The sequence below is a fragment of the Bos taurus genome, chromosome 4 (assembly GCF_002263795.3).
Source record: "Bos taurus isolate L1 Dominette 01449 registration number 42190680 breed Hereford chromosome 4, ARS-UCD2.0, whole genome shotgun sequence".
Taxonomy (NCBI): Eukaryota; Metazoa; Chordata; class Mammalia; order Artiodactyla; family Bovidae; genus Bos; species Bos taurus.
This window is the reverse complement of record NC_037331.1, coordinates 35,412,747-35,429,002: the sequence shown is the minus strand read 5'-3', so window position 1 is coordinate 35,429,002 and position 16,256 is coordinate 35,412,747. Positions and strand designations below refer to the sequence as shown.

Below are 16,256 nucleotides of genomic sequence, written 5' to 3'. Positions count from 1 at the left end.
AATCACATTGATTTTTCTTCTAAAGATTAGTAGTTTTGAATCAACTTCTCATATATAAAGTTTATATATATTAGCTTAGGAATGCTACATGTAGACAAAATAAGGTGTTACTATATTTATATCTCATACTATGCCATAAGATAAAGAAGTCTTAATACAGTAAAGCAGTCTCCAACTTTTATGTATTTCATAGAATGTTAGAACTTGATTCCACCACCTGAAAGAACAAGTGGATTTTCAAATGTAACAGAGTTCCAAAATTTTCTCTTAAGAAAATCAAGTCTCTCTTTAGTTCTTATGGTCTTGCTGGCATTCTAAATCAATATCAAAAAATTTTAAGATGTTTACCAACTTATCAGCAAACTCCATCTCTTCATGTGTTTGTTTAAATTTCCCTCCAAATATATCACTAATATACCACCCATATTCAATCAGTATAAATGATACATTCAAAAAGACAGGTATCAAAGGTTAAGAAATTGACATTTCTTTACTAAAGGGACAATCTGCCTACCCTGCAGATCATTAGCATAATAGGTACTATAAGAAAATAGTTATGCCATGTGGCTATATTATAGACTATAAAATATAAACCCTTCATGGAAATTCCCACATGAAATCCATAACAAAAAAGTAATGTTTCTAACACATTTTGTTTGAAAATAATGATGCTATTAACACTTGGCACTATGGTTCCCAAATGGAAGTGAGTCTGCATAATAGTTTACTTTCTTCTTTATAAAGATAAACACAGTAAGTCACTGTGCTGAGAGGCTGGCATGCTTCAGGAATAAATGCCATTTTGAGATATAGAAAGCCTCATTATCCCTGACACAAGCCTACTTTGTAAGTCAGATATTTTTAAAGATCTGGGTTTTGATTTTTTTTTCTCCATTTTATGAAGCTTTTGGTGGTTCAGACCAAATAATCCGTATTTATTTGGTAATAATAAATAATCTGCCTGCAGAAAAAAATAATAAATAATCTACCTGCAATGTAGAAGACCTAGGTTCAATCCCTGGGTCGGGAAGATCTCCTGCAGAAGGGAATGGCAACCCACTACAGTATTCTTGCCTGGAAAATCCCATGGACTGGCAGGCTACAGTCCATGTGGTCGCAGAGTCAGACGCGACTAAGCGACTAACACAATAAAATTTTATGAAATAAAGATTCATTCTTATTTGCTTAGATGGCTGAAATAAGTCAATACTAAAAATGTGGCAGTAAATAAATTATATCACTATCAAGCAAGGTAACAATTTTGAAGTTAATGTTGAAATACCAGGGTCTGTGTGTGTGTGTGTGTGTGCGTGCGTGCTCTGACACTTCAATCATGTCTGACTCTTTGCAACCCTATGGACTGTAGCCGTCAGGCTCCTCTGTCCATGGAATTCTCCAGGCAAGAATACTGTAGTGGGTTGCCATTCCCTTTTCCAGGGGATCTTCCTCTCTTAGGGATCAAACCTGCATCTTCCACATTGCAGGCAGATTCTTTACCATCTGAGCCACCAGGGAAGCCCAAAATAAATGAAAAGCATTAATTTATTGCTTTACATGTGTCATCAGTCTTTGGGGAAAATAAAAGAGAACAAAACAACAAAATATTTATATACTTTGGATATTTTCCCCCAACAATATTCTGTTCTCAATTTTTGCTTAAAAATCAGTGTGAGCACACTGATTTGCAATATCATTCAGAAATTTTTCTATTTTACTAAAAGCAGAAGCTCAGAATTCCTAGGTCTCTCATGAATTCCTTAATTAAACTTTTTCAACCATTCTCACTAACCACACCTATTGTGTCAAGCTTGGTTAACCACATCACTTATTCATCACAGCCACTGGTCTTTCCCTCCATGATCCTAATCCCTTGGTCCATTAACCTCCTTCATGTACTCCTTTTCCTAGTAACACTAGACCCTAAAATTAACTAATAGTGACAATGACAACTCTTTCACCTGAAGATTTTGTAACCACTTATAAGCATATGAAGCAATTCAGGGGATTGTAACACTTACAGTTTCCATGACACCATCTCCAAGTACTCTGTTTCAGCAAGTCACAGAGGGATATTCAGGAGTCTAGATTAACCATGAAAACACTCCAGGTGGAAAGACTGAGGAGCCACTGACTGTAAAGTTGTTTCCCAAAAGCATAATACCAGATTCAAATTTTTCTCCAAGCTCTAATCCTTATCTGCTTTTACTACCTAATTCCTAGATTATTAAAATATTTCCCTAGCATATTTTCTTAGCCTCCCTCACATCAACTCTTCCTTCATACACAAACACATTCATACTATAGAAAGTTTTGACGAAACTCATTTGGCAGGAAGCCTTCTGTTGTTTCACATACAATTTTTTGAGGTTCTTCTCAATCCAACCCTAAACCTTATTTAGGATTTCTGTCTCACTATTCCTACACTTTGTGAATAAAATGCTGCTTTATTCTCAGTCATCATGTTTGGGAACCTCACTCTTGTTATATATGAGGACACAAGTGACAAGGTAAGTGGTTTGATGTGGCTGCACAATTCAATACTCTGAGAACAGGGTCTAGAATCACAGGTACAGCACTCTCCCCCTCACACCATCCTTGATGCCAGGACTTCAGGAACCATTGTGTGAGGGAAGGAAGGAAGTATGAAAGTCAGGGAAGAATGCAGTGAAGGAAGAAAGGATTAACAAGTACTGAAGAAACACAAACCATGATTTATACTGTAACTATTTCAGAGTCATGAGACCCTTCATGTCTTTCCCCAAAATATACAATTTATGGGTTAAAAACTGAACTAAATGTCATTTTCTTAAGTTCCACACAGTAGTCTCAAACAGAATATATAGCTTCATTCTCTGAGGAACTGATAAAACTAAATTTTCAAACCTAGTAAAATAATGCCAAGCTACTATTTGATTTGCCTAAAAATGACAAGGTAGGATATTAGATAAACATAAGGAAATAAGAGTATCTTTTCTAATGGAGGAGTGAAGGAAGTCAATTTGACTAAGAGATGGATGGTTTGTTGTCAGCACCAACTGGAAAATGGTGGGACAAAGAAGATGTTGAGTTAACTACGAAATGGAGAGAAAAAGGGAAATAAAACAAATTAATTAGATCATGAGGCAGGCAGGATGAGTAAAATAAAAACAGTAAAGAATGATATGTACAGACTTATAGTGAGAGCTAGAAGCAAGAAAATGAGAGTGAGAAGAGGAGAGAAATTGGGATTTTCACTCTGGAAAAAGGATAAGCTAGAAGAGAGCTGCAGGAGAGTAAGGGAGATGAAGCTGCGCTTGACTCTGCCTGTAGAGACAGGCATCATATCTCTAATGAGCACCTAAGGGAACAAGAAAACATCATCCTGGGTATGATGGGACCCTCCTAGACAGGACTGATGGGAGGACCGCAACTGGTGCTCAGATCCAGGCACCTCATTATCCAAAAGGTGCACAGAAGCTGGAAGGAGTTCAGAGACACGATGGAAGAGTGATTAAGATATAGAAAAAAAATGATTTATGATAAAAGATTAAAGCAGTAAACAAGCACTTCTTGGCAGAGCAACAAATGGATGGGCAAGGTAGCTATCTACAAACAGGCAAAGGATATAAATAATCTAGAGGAAAACCATTATTATTTAAGATGGTACCAAGGGGAGAGGTTCACAGAGAACAATCGCAAGAAGGCAGAAAAGAAGACAACCTTAAAATTAGGAAGGGAAGTATTAACATACAAATGACAAATCTCTTCACCTGATGTGGAGCGAGGCACGTCCCAGGAAACTGCTGCTATCAGTCTGTATGCATAAGATACAAACAACTTGACCACTCAGTTGGTTACCACGATTCTAGAAGACAAAGCAATCAACAGAATTAAAAAAAAAAAAAAATGAGAATCCTGTTAACAGTTCAAGCTCATTTTCAAAAGAACTGAAAAACTTAGTTTTATCCTCCATATTTTGTTCATACAAAGGTCTTTATTAATGGCTTGAAATGGTATATAATAATTCAGTAGTTTTCATAGGGGAATAAAATGGGATAATAAATCTTTTTAGTATGGCTTTCAGTGAGTCTATGTGTTGGTTTGCAATATGGTATTTTTAAAGATTAAACTGTAAATGAATCACTTGTATAATTAGACATGTGGGAAGACATAAAACCTTGAAATCACCAATCCTGTGGGAGTGAGATGACTCCTTACAGAGGAAAGCAAAGGATTTCCAGGTGGAACTTCACCCGTAATAACACATGCCAATGCATGTCCTTGCCACCCATCTGTGTTTTCCCTATGAACTGCACTGGAACAGCCATCCTATCACATGAAGAAATTGTGAACTACATACATGGTATTATTTTTGGATTATGATATTCAGATCAGCAAAGCATGTTACCTACCACCTTCAGACACTCAAATATTCATAAGGCTATGTGAAATTTTCTTTTACTAAATAAAACCTTAAATGAAGATGTCAATATTTTAAGAAAACTTCTGATGCTAGAGAGAAAACTGTATAAATAAATGAAATCCTTATGTAAGGATTTCTAGTCATATTCGCCTTTCATTTTTATTTACATTGGTATGTGCTTGACAAACTTTCATCTCTGTGCTTTGAAAGCCAATATAATAATAATTTGTACCTGTTGTATGGCAATTTCCAAATTATAAAATATGTGCGTGCTTTTTGTCTCACTTGAATCTCCCCTTTGGAGTTAAGTATTATTAATCCTTCACTTGACAAATAAAGCTGAGAGTAAGAAGAAATATTGTAGAAGCTAAAGTCAGGTTGACAAGAAGAACCACCAATGGCAAAGACTCGAATCTTCTGACTGTATGCCCTGTGATCTTTTCACTGCCCTGGATTTCTTATATAATTCGTGTCCTCAATCATAGCACCAGTAAGCACTTAGAGCTCACTTAAGAGTGATTACTGTGTAAAGCCAGGTCCTCATCATGAGCTTCTTGCAAATCATTAAAGTATGATTCTTATGAGAGGAATGAAGGAAGCAGATAAAGTAGATCAGGTTAAAAAAAGAAATAAAAAAACTTAGTTGCTGAAGTTTCCAGAATGTGTAGCCATTGGTTTTCGCAGAATGACATGGCGTAGTTGATTAAAATACAACTCCTTCCACAGTAAAAAAGACAGTGGAAGGTTTGGGTAAATTGAAGCATTCAGAACAAGAGGATATTCTGAAGTGAACTGGGGTGGAGAGAAAACAATATGGTAGACACATACTAGGCTAGTGAGGTGAAACGTGAAGAAGAAAAATGTAGAAAATGAGAGGAAACTCTGTAGAGTTTCCAGGAACAGAAAAGCAAGCATATGTACAAAAAGAAATTTGGCAGCTTCATTCCAAATGCACCAAGGAGCAATCTGCAGAACAGAAGGTTCCAGTAGCTTAAAGGAAATACACTCAGCAGAGACAAACATCATCTTGGAACTGAATGAAAGGAAAATAACATTCAAAAGCTCAGACTCCTTGGAAGACAGAAGTAAAAGAATGGAGTTAGTAACTGAATGTCACAGGGCAAGGAGGCCAAGGACATCCCCAGCAGTGAGTCAGTGACCTGGGAGAACAGAGATGCAGTAAGAAATGCAGGAGCACACAAGGGAACACATTACATTCTAAAATGTTGATCTACATTTTGAAGGAAAGGGGGATATTCCTTAAAGAAATGAGTAGGACTGTAAAATATATAGAGAATAAAGGAAAGGAAAAAAAGAGGCAGCTTTTGAAAGTGCATCTCTGATAAAACGAGGATACTTGTGCAGCTCTGGAGAGCCTGAGCTCTGAAATCAAACCACCTGGGTCCACGTCCCATTCTTCATACTTTATGGGTGGGAACTTGGGCTATGTAATCTATGTCTCAGTTTCCTTATCTGTGTCAAGTAGAAAATATCACTCACCACACAACAGAATCATAATTTAGTAAGAAAATTCTTGCCAAGCAAAGAACATAGTGCTTGTGAGAAAGTGAACAGTAAAACAAAGCTAAATTTCTAAAAATTCATGAAAGTATATTTATCAAACTTGAAAAATAAGAAACCGAATCTGAAAAAAAGCAGACTTTAAAAATAGTCACAGGATAGAAAACTAAATATAGAAAGAATCAAATATCCAGCAGAAAGGATATTAAGGAGAGTAAGAAAGATTAAGATAATTTAGGGTTGCATTTTTTAAAGTAATGAAAAAATAAGAGATGTTACTTAAAATTTATCTGATCCAAGACAATTTTCTATGAAAAAATGTAAATTCATGGAAAATGGGCAAAGAATCCCATTATTTTTGAAAGATCCGATTCAGAAATCCAGCTTCAATCACTCAAAGAGGGGCCCTTTTTCTCATTCCCAGAATTGCCTTCAACTAGCCAAGTGTTTCAATCCTGATTCAAGTAAATAATCAAGCATTTCATGTCTGAATGCCTTTTCAAAAATAGTAGGAAGGAAAAAAAAAAGTACTGCCTATCTTCCAAGTATAAATTGAAATGAGCAAAGTCACAGATGCCTTTTCTAACAAAGAAGCCTTGAATTTGCACTGTAAGTTACAAATGATTATTTTTTAAATGGAATCATCAATAATAGTAACAATAACCTTTTTTGAATCCTTACAATATGCTGAACTTTAATGCATTTCAAGTTTCTGCAGGTAGATACTATTTTTAATCCAAATTAGCATGTGATGAAACTGATGCTCAGAAAAATTAAGCCAGTGTTTTAGTCAGCAGCAGAGCATGGATTTGAACAAAGGTCTATCTGAGTAAAATTTTGTTCTTTTAACAATGCTTTTATTGCAAAGCCTTTCAAATTTGAACTGAGCCACTACATCATATAATGCCAAGCATCCTAGATTTAAACTAGTTATTTAAGTTAGTATTCTTTAGTCATTTTTAGTTTTGGTATAAAAAAAAAAAGTAACATGAAATTTATTATCTTAACCACTGTTAAGTGTAAAACTCAGTATTATTATGTATATGTACACTGTTGTGAAACAGATCTCCAGAACTTTTTCATCTTACAAAACTGAAACTCCAGTATCCATTGAACAACTCCCCATTTCTCCCTGCCCCCAGCAGCTGAAACCACCATTCTACTTCCTGGTTTCTGTATTTGACTACTTAGATGCCTCACTGAAGTGCAACGATATACCATGTGTCTTTTGTGACTGGGTTGTTTCACTTAGCATAATGTCTTTAAGGTTTATCCATGTTTGCCATGTAACAGGATTTCCTTCTTTTTTAAGTCTGACTCACTTTCCATTGTTGTTGCTGTTGTTCACTCACTCAGTTTGCGATCCCATGGATGGCAGCATGCCAAGCTTCCCTGTCTTTCACCATCTCCCGGAGTTTGTTCAAACTCATGTCCATTGAGTTGGTGATGCCATCCAACCATCTCATCTTCTGTTGCCCCCTTATCATACCACATTTTGTCTGTCCATTTATCCAGTGATGGACATTTGGGTTGTTTCCACATCATGGTTATTTTGGATAATGCCACATAAGCTTACATATGCAAATAGTGCTTTGATATCCTGCTTTCAAGTTTTTGCGATGTATAACCAGAAGTGGGATTGCTAGATGATGTGGTAATTATATTTTCAGTTTCTTAATGAAAACTCAGTACTGTTTTCCTAAGCAGCTAGATCATTTTACATTGTCACCAACAGTGCAACAAGGATTCCAATTTCTTTACATCTTTACCAACCCATGTTATTTCTGTTGTTTGGTGTTTGGACAGTAGCCATCTTAAGATGTGAAGTGATAACTCATGATGGCTTTGACTTGCATTTTTCTAATGATTAGTGATTCTGAATATCTTTTCATATGCTCATTGGCTACTTCTAAATATTCTTTGAATAAATATCTATTCAATCCTTGCTCATTTTTCAATTAGTTTTTTGTTGTTGTGTTGAGTTGTAGGAGTCCTTTATATATTCTGGATATTAACATTTGTCAGATATATGATTTTCAATTATCTCTTATATTTCATGGGTTTCCTTTTTACTCTGTTGTTTGTTCTGATGCACAGAAGTTTTAAAATTTGACATAATCCTTATCTCCTAACTCAGTTAATAAAGAATAAGTCTGCAATGCAGGAATCCCCCTGCAAGGCAGGAGACCCAGGTTTGATTCATGAGTTTGAAAGACCCCCTGGAGAAGGAAATGGCAACCCCCTCCAGTATTCTTGACTGGAAAACCCCATGGACAGAGGAGCCTGGCTGGCTACAGTCCATGGGGTCACAAGAGTTGGACACAACTTAGCAACTAAACCATCATAGTCTCCAAAATAGTATATTTTTACCCAAACCTCCATTTATCTATCTTTCTTTCTTTCTGTCTATCTACTTACTGACCCAAAACTTTAGGAAGGTATGCAACCAAATGTCATGAAAATCGAGATGATAGGAAGAATTTTTGGATAACTTAGCTTTTTAAAAATAATTTTGAGGGCAAGAAAAAAGAAATCCCCTTTGTCATTCTCAGTTCTCATAGTCTAAACATCTCATCAAGCTGTATTTGATTTTCATATTTAAAGAGGCATGGGATTTTTTCATACAACACAGACTCCAAATATAAGCCAATTACTTCATCTGTGCTGAAGTGAAGAAACAGTGACTTGAATCCAATGTAGAAGGAAAACTTTCAGTGTTACATATTATTGAAAGACTGAATGTCAGCTCCTAAAGTGGCACACAAATGCTTTATAATACATTTTATGTATTAATTTAATGACTTTTCAGGGTAACATTGACAAGATGTGATTTCAAATATTGAACTTATAACCTGTATAAGATTCAACTCCACTGTATTTTGTTTGTAATTTAGGCAGAATGTAAGTGCTATAAAAGAGATATAAAATATGAACTAAACTGTTAAAAATTATTTCTTGACTGAGATAGGAGGGGAATGGATAGAATCTGAAAATTTCATAGTAGGGATATCATTTAAGCTGGAATTTGAGAATGGGTATTATTTTAAGAGACATATAAGATATGTCATGAGAAAAGAGGTGATATTATAAATCTGTGTGGCTAAAACTAAGCAGCAAAGTTAGATTAAAGCCAGCTCATACCAACTGAAGGCATTCGAATTGGATTTTGCCATCACTCTGGACAAGAAATGAATGACAACAGTGACAGGAGAGTACAGTTGATGATGAAATAACATTATCAGGAGAAAACTGTGTCTTACTCTCAATGATTTCATCATTTGTGATTTTTTTCAGTAATTTGATGCATATGTATAACAATTTTTAAAAATTCACAGCCTTTAAGTCCACTTCTGGTCATTCCCTTTAAATAAGAGCATCGACTATTCATGATTCTTATTGATTAAACTGAGGTCACTAGTTGGTGACAACAAAAATAAAGAGGTTAAGAAAGTAAAACCCTGTTTCATTTTACACATTTTATCACATAGAAGGAAAGAAATATGAGTTGGGGTTTATGTACAGGAGGGTATAACATATAACAGACTACAGCCAAAACAACTGATCATATCATCATATGAATGATGGCTTATAGGTGTTGTGAGTTCAGGCCAGTTGCCGACTTTGCAACCACATGGACTGTACCACGCCAGGTTTCCCTGTACATCACCAACACCTGGAGCTTGCTCAATCTCATGTCCATCATGTCGGTGATGCCATCCAACAATCTCATCCTCTGATGTCCCCTTCTCCTCCTCCTGTCTTCAATCTTTCCCAGCATCAGAGTCTTTTCCAATGAGTCGGTTCTTCATACCAGGTAGCCAAAGTATTGGAGTTTCAGCTTCAGCATTGGTCCTTCAAATGAATATTCGAATGAATTTCCATTGTTTCCCCATCTATTTGCCATCAAGTGATGGGACTGGATGCCATGATCTTCGTTTTTTGAATGCTGAGTTTTAAGCCAACTTTTTCACTCTCCTCTTTCACTTTCATCAAGAGGCTCTTTAGTTCCTCTTCGCTTTTTGCCATAAGGGTGGTATCACCTGCATATCTGAGGTTATTGATATTTCTCCCAGCAATCTTAGTTCTAGTTTGTGCTTCATCTACCCCAGCACTTCACATGATGTACTCTGCATATAAGTTAAATGAGTAGGATGACAATATACAGCTTTGACATAGTCCTTTCTTGATTTGGAAACAGTCTGTTGTTCCATGTCTGGATCTAACTGTTGCTTCTTGACCTGAATACAGGTTTCTCAGGAGGCAGGTAAGGTGGTCTGGTATTTCCATCTCTCTAAGAATTCTCTCTAAGAATTTTCCACATTTTGTTGTGATCCACACGGTCAAAGGCTGGTGTAGTCAATAAAGCAGAAGTAAATATTTTTCTGGAACTCTCTTGCTTTTTCGATGATCCAATGGATGTTGGCAATTTGACAAACAGGTGTTGTGAATGTGAATATAAATTACCAAATTTGTCCAAAGTTGTCTGAACATTGTTCTGAGACCAACACAAATTACTTGGCCCAGAGAAATATGCATCAGCAAGGATGGCTGATGATCCAGAAGATAATTCACTGGACTTAGATGAATAGAAACCCACGTGGAAATCAGAGTCCAAAAAATATATGCATCATTATATAGGAAACTACATCAACTATGTGAGCACATGAGATGTTATAGCAGGCTGAAAATTTTTCTTTGAAATGCCTGGTCTGGAGATCTAGGCTGTATACATAGATAAGTGAAACCAAGAGATTCTGGAAAGATGGAGGACAGTCAAGGCTGGTATGTTCTGATGGAGACATAGATCATTTCAGCACAAATGAACAAAAGAAAGAGCTAGAATAATAGGCGGTTGAGTTACTATAAATTTCCATCTTTAGATGATACTGAAATTTTCCATGAAGATACTGTGGGAGATTCATTTGTTTGTATTTTAGTAGGAATATGATTATTTTCCCCTAAAATTCCCCATATCTGTTTTTTTGGGGGGTGGGGGGTAGTTTCTGATAACACAGAAATATCCTCAGGAAGAGTTACAAGTACTGGAGCTCTATCTGTAAAGAAATATACTTAAAAGACCAATACATTTAAGAAGGGAGAGTGTATTTTCACATCAACTCATCATTTTTTTTTTAAGAAAAATACATAAAAAACTTAGGAAATTATTATTCCAGGAAGGATGGAATTTCCCTCTACAGGAAAATATACACGACTGAAAGATGTAATGCAATAAATAAATACATGATTAAGAGAAAAAGAAGACTGCACATCTGCTTCCTGGTAGAATTATGATGAATACATTGGGAAATGTTTCTTTTGGTTTCTATTATTAAAGGTGACCGCATCAAGAAAGTATGATATTGTGTAAAAGTGTTATCTCTTTTTCTTTGTTCAGACCCAGATGATGAGTGGAAAGTGGCAGCATTTTACATAAGCCTACCTCCCACAGACAAAGAACTATAAACAACATACCGGTAACTGCAAAGGATATCATTAACATGAATACTTTTGATAAGGACATTTATTTTGGATTAAAGTCTACACTATTGTTGGATATTCTGACAGCATTTTGTAACAGAGTTTCATGTTTAAAAATGTGGAAAAGACCTGTAAGTTTGGAGGGGCAAGATGTGCAGTTAGACACCAGTCCTCAGAAAGCTTTGTCCTTTCTACCAATACAAGCTGGTCAGAACAAACTGTTCAGAGTAATGAACAGAAAATACTACTGAATAACTTTTTAACAATGTTTAAGAGTGACCTATTTTTATTTTTTTATTTAAAAATAGCTGAATTACTATTGAAAGCCTCTTTTACCAATGAGTTACATACAGTATGTGCATGAGTGCAAGTTGCCTTCCAATTAGCCTATCTATGGTTTAGGTTTCTTGGATGGTGGGGTTATTCCAAAATTGAGAGGTAACAATGGAAGTCACAGTGTAAACTTGAATAAGGAAAAAGAAAACAAATCAAAGACTTCCAGGTTGTCTGGAAGAAGCTTCTTAATGCCGTAAACCAAAGACAGCATCACAAGAAACACTTCCCAGACATTCATCCTGTCAAGAATCATTCCTTCTTCTAATGAAGGAGGAAATGGACAGAACAGGCTCCATCTTGAAAGCAGGACTCCATCTTGGGCCAGACTGTGGACTTTGAGCTATATGCCCAGTGTCTATGGAAACGACATACCAACTGGAAAAACCAGACACCCCCCCGCACCCCCCCCCCCCGCCGCCGATGGAAGAGCCCCAGGGCTCGTACCTAGACTCTCCATTGCCTAAAAGAATACCCTAATTATCTGTGTAACAAAATATAATCATAAATTCTATTATGCTTATTGGGGTATGACCACAGGCCTATTGATAATTGTCTACTGTTAACTACCTAGGCTTAAGGCATGCAAATCATGGATTTAAGGCATATGAATCGCAGGTTAACTTTGGGGAGGTGGGTTTGAGCACATATACTTAGGGTATATGAGGTTTTCACAAAAACTGGTCGGGGTCCTTGGCTAAGAGGAGATTCTGCCTTGGGCCCACTGGTGTAATAAATCACACTCCACTATCTGCATTGTCCTTCTGAATGAGTTTGTTTCCCAGAACGCGTGGCTACAACATTTGGTACATGGGCCAGGAAACTCCTCACTTTGAGGAGACAAGTCCCATTTGGGACTACTCTGAGGCCTTGCGACACAAATCTTCTAGAAAGAGGAAGGTGCCTCGCCCTTCTGGAAGGTTCTGCTTCTCAGTGCCTGGACCTTGCATGTTAGCAGGTGGTGGGCGGCAGCAGGGTAACTGAGCACTCAGATGAGGAGGAACCCACCTGGCAGGGTGGAAGAGGGGGCCTGATCAGCCCCCTGGGAGGGACTAGAAGGGGCACAGACCCACAGGAGCCTGGAATAGACAGGTGGCAGCGATTGCTTGGTACACAGGTTGACGAGCGTGTTAGGGCTTAGAAAGGAAATTTGTGAAGGTCATTTAGGAGGTGGTGTCCATGCCATCTTGGGGAAAATTATTACCAAGCCATCACCAGGGGATTTTTAGGATAGGCAGGTAGCAGTGATTGCTTGGTACACAGGTTGAAGAGCATGTTAGGGCTTAGGAAGGAAATTTGTGAAGGTCATTTAGGAGGTGGTGTCCATGCCGTCTTGGGGAAAATTATTACCAAGCAATCACCAGGGGATTTTTAGGAGAAGAAACTTGGTCCTTGTGTGCTCGTATTCTATCCTCCCCCAGGCGGTGTCCCATCTGCAGTGAAATTCTTGTCCCCCTCGGAATTGTCAGGCTAGAAGGAGCAGAATACATAAGTGAGTATGAATAGGCTTTTCCGAAGATGGCCTAGGACGTGGGGTATTTAACCCATCTGTGTTTTCATCTGCACATCTTGGTGGATCAAGTCCACCAAGGCAGAACGGACTTTAAAAGTTAAGGGAGAAACAGTCTTGGACCATGTGGTGTTCTGGTTCAGCTGTGCTGACTGGCAGGTGAAGACACACCGATCCCCCTTCTCCCTCTGGGATCTAGCAGGTAAGGCTCTTCTCACCCCATTTAAGAAGGAGGCAGAATGGCAATTTAAGTGTTTCATTGAGTGGAAATATCAGAAGTACATAGGGTACTGAGAACTTCGTAGAAAGAATGAAAAGGAAAAGTAGAAGAAGGTCCGAGAAGGTAAGCAAGATGCGGGGGGGAAGTGAATCTAAGGCAACTGTATTGGAGTGCATGATTAAAAATTCAAAGAAGGGATTTGGAGGAGACTATGGGGTGAAGATAACGCCTAACCGCCTCCACATACTCTGTGAGGTCAAATGGCCCCCTATGGGAGTAGGATGGCCACCAGGGAACAACATGAACTTAAAAATAGTAGAATCAGTCTATACAGTAGTCACAGGAGAGCCAGGACACCCAGATCAAAATCCACATATGACTCATGGCTAGGGTTAGCTTAAGACCCTCCTACTTGGATAAGGTTCTGTATTCCAGAAGGGAAAGAGGAAAATATTAATGGCACAAAAATTGATGATAAAAAAGGAAATTCTACAGGATTTGGATGGGGATGACCTGACCCCTACCCCATACTAGATAATGACACGCCTGCCTCCCAGTGCTCCACCAGGACCGGAGGCCACCTTACTGCCCAATCCAGGGCCAGGTGAAGTTCCTGCAGCAGCCTCTGCTCTTCCACCAGCTCTGCCAGAGATCGTAGAGGCTCCGATCCCAGAGATGGAGACCTCCGGTCAATGCCCCAGAATTCCATCTCAGCCAGACCTCCTAGATTGTATCCACCACTCTCGGTGAGTACTGATGGGAAGGGGGAAGAAAACACAGCAATTCAACAGAGGCTTTGCTCCAGGGAAAGGGGGAAAGAACCCCACTACAGATGCCCCTCAGAGAGCTACAATAGCCTCTGGTTCAGGATGCATGGGGCACTACCATCAGCCCCCTGTAGCCTAGTATTACCAGCCATTTTCCTCTATGGTATATTAAACTGGCAGAGACACGCTCCACCATACTCAGGGGAGCCACAAGCCATGATTAGGCTAATGGAGACTATTTTTTGAATCCTCCACCCTACATAGGGTGACATAATCCAACTACTAGTCTCCCTTTTCAGCACTGAGGAAAGACACAGAATCCTAACTGAGGCCAAAAAAAAAAATGGTTAAGAGAAATGGCACCTGAGGGTACTGCAAACCTGCAATGGTGGGTAAAACTAGCCACCCCCGATGAGAGGCCCAATTGGGACTGTAACACAGAGGAAGGGAGGGGCTACCTGGAGAGATATTGGGCGGCTATTTCACAAGGCCTCAAGAGGGGGGCCCAAAAAGCTATGATTATTGCAAAACCCTCCGAAGTGATTCAAAGGGAAAGCTAATCACCCTCTGAGTTCTGCAAAAGACTGTGCGAGGCCTATAGACTTTATACGCCAATAGACCCAGCCAGAGGCTGCTGGGTCTCAGATGGTGATAAGTGCAGGCTTTGTGTCTCAAGCCTACCCCGAAAATGCCAGATGGTGGGGACACCAGGTGACTCATGAATTTTTATACATCCTTGAATGCCCAGTACCTTTGTTGGGAAGCAACTTGCTAAATGGAGGCACAAGTGACCTTTCCCCCAAACGAAAGACTCACTCTTCGAGTGGGATCAACCACCTATTTACTCTTCTTCTCGATAATCCCTCAAGATGAATGGAGGTTGCAGGATCTCCCAGAAGGGAAATCGGACGAGAGAGAGAGAGTTAGCCAAACAGTCAAGAGAGAGTTAACCCAACAATTCCCTGAGGTCTGGGAGGAAGACAACCCGCTCCCCGCCAAGGCTTGCAAAACAAGTCCCACTGGTTAATAGAATTCAAACCCAGTACAATTACATCAGCACCCGCCTTGGGCCTGCCAGACCTATATAAGCTGCTTACTCTTTACCTGACTGAAAAGGACAAGGTGCCTATAGGACTGTTGTCCCAGACTGTGGGGACATGGGACAGACCCATGGCTTATCTCCTGAAATGGCTGGACAGTGTTGCCACTGGGTGGCTGGGATGCTTACGGGCAGTTGCTGCAGTTACCTTACTGGTCCGGGAGGCAACCAAGCTGACTTTGGGCCAAGATTTGATCATAAAAGTCCACATAAGGTCAGCACTCTCTTACGAGGGGACCCCCATAAATTGCTGTCAACATCTCAGATTACTCAATACCAGGGACAGTTATGTGAGAACCCCTATGTTACTACTAAGCCTTGTTAGGCCCTGAATCTGGTCACTCTCCTTCCTGTGAGAGGAGGTGGGCCCTCACATAATTGCAAGGAAATATGCCAGCAGACCTGACTCAAGAGACCAGCCAATCCTGGACCCAGATTTGGTCCTGTACACCAATGGCACCAGCCTGGTGAAACAAGGACAACAACTGTCAGGATATTCAGTAGTCATGGAAGAAACCATCGTAGAGGCTAGCTCTCTCCCATCACACTCGTCCACTCAATGGGCCAAACTATATGCTCTAATCCAGGCCCTCCAGCTGTCAAAAGGTAAGAAGACAAAACATTTACACAGACTCCAGGTATGCTTTTGCCACACTACAGGGCTCTGTATAAGGAGAGAGGCCTTTTGACAGCTAGTGAAAAAAATAGTAAAAATAAGGAAGAAATTAAGACCCTATTAGATGTTGCCTGGAAACCAGAAAGGGTTGCAGTCATACACTGCTGAGGATATCAAAAAGAGGATACCCCCTGGGCTTGGGGAAACAGATTGGCAGGTAAGACCGCTAAACAGGCAGCCAAGGGCTTGGGGGTGACCAGTGAGGGCTTATTAAAGCTCTCATATTGGTGGAGCTGCCTGAGCTAACGCT

The 16,256-nt window shown here is 39.1% G+C and overlaps 1 protein-coding gene across 2 annotated transcripts in view; it reads right to left on the bottom strand.

Annotated features, from left to right (window-relative positions):
- The window catches only part of SEMA3D (semaphorin 3D), a 230,191-nt gene that overhangs the window by 190,871 nt on the left and 23,064 nt on the right, over positions 1-16,256 (bottom strand). The window contains exon 2 of one of the 2 annotated variants that reach the window (NM_001206096.1): positions 3,750-3,844. The exons of the other annotated variant lie outside the window; for it this stretch is intronic. The gene's annotated coding sequence lies outside the window, so the exon portion shown is untranslated. The remainder of the gene's footprint in view (positions 1-3,749; positions 3,845-16,256) is intronic. 2 annotated transcript variants of the gene reach the window in all.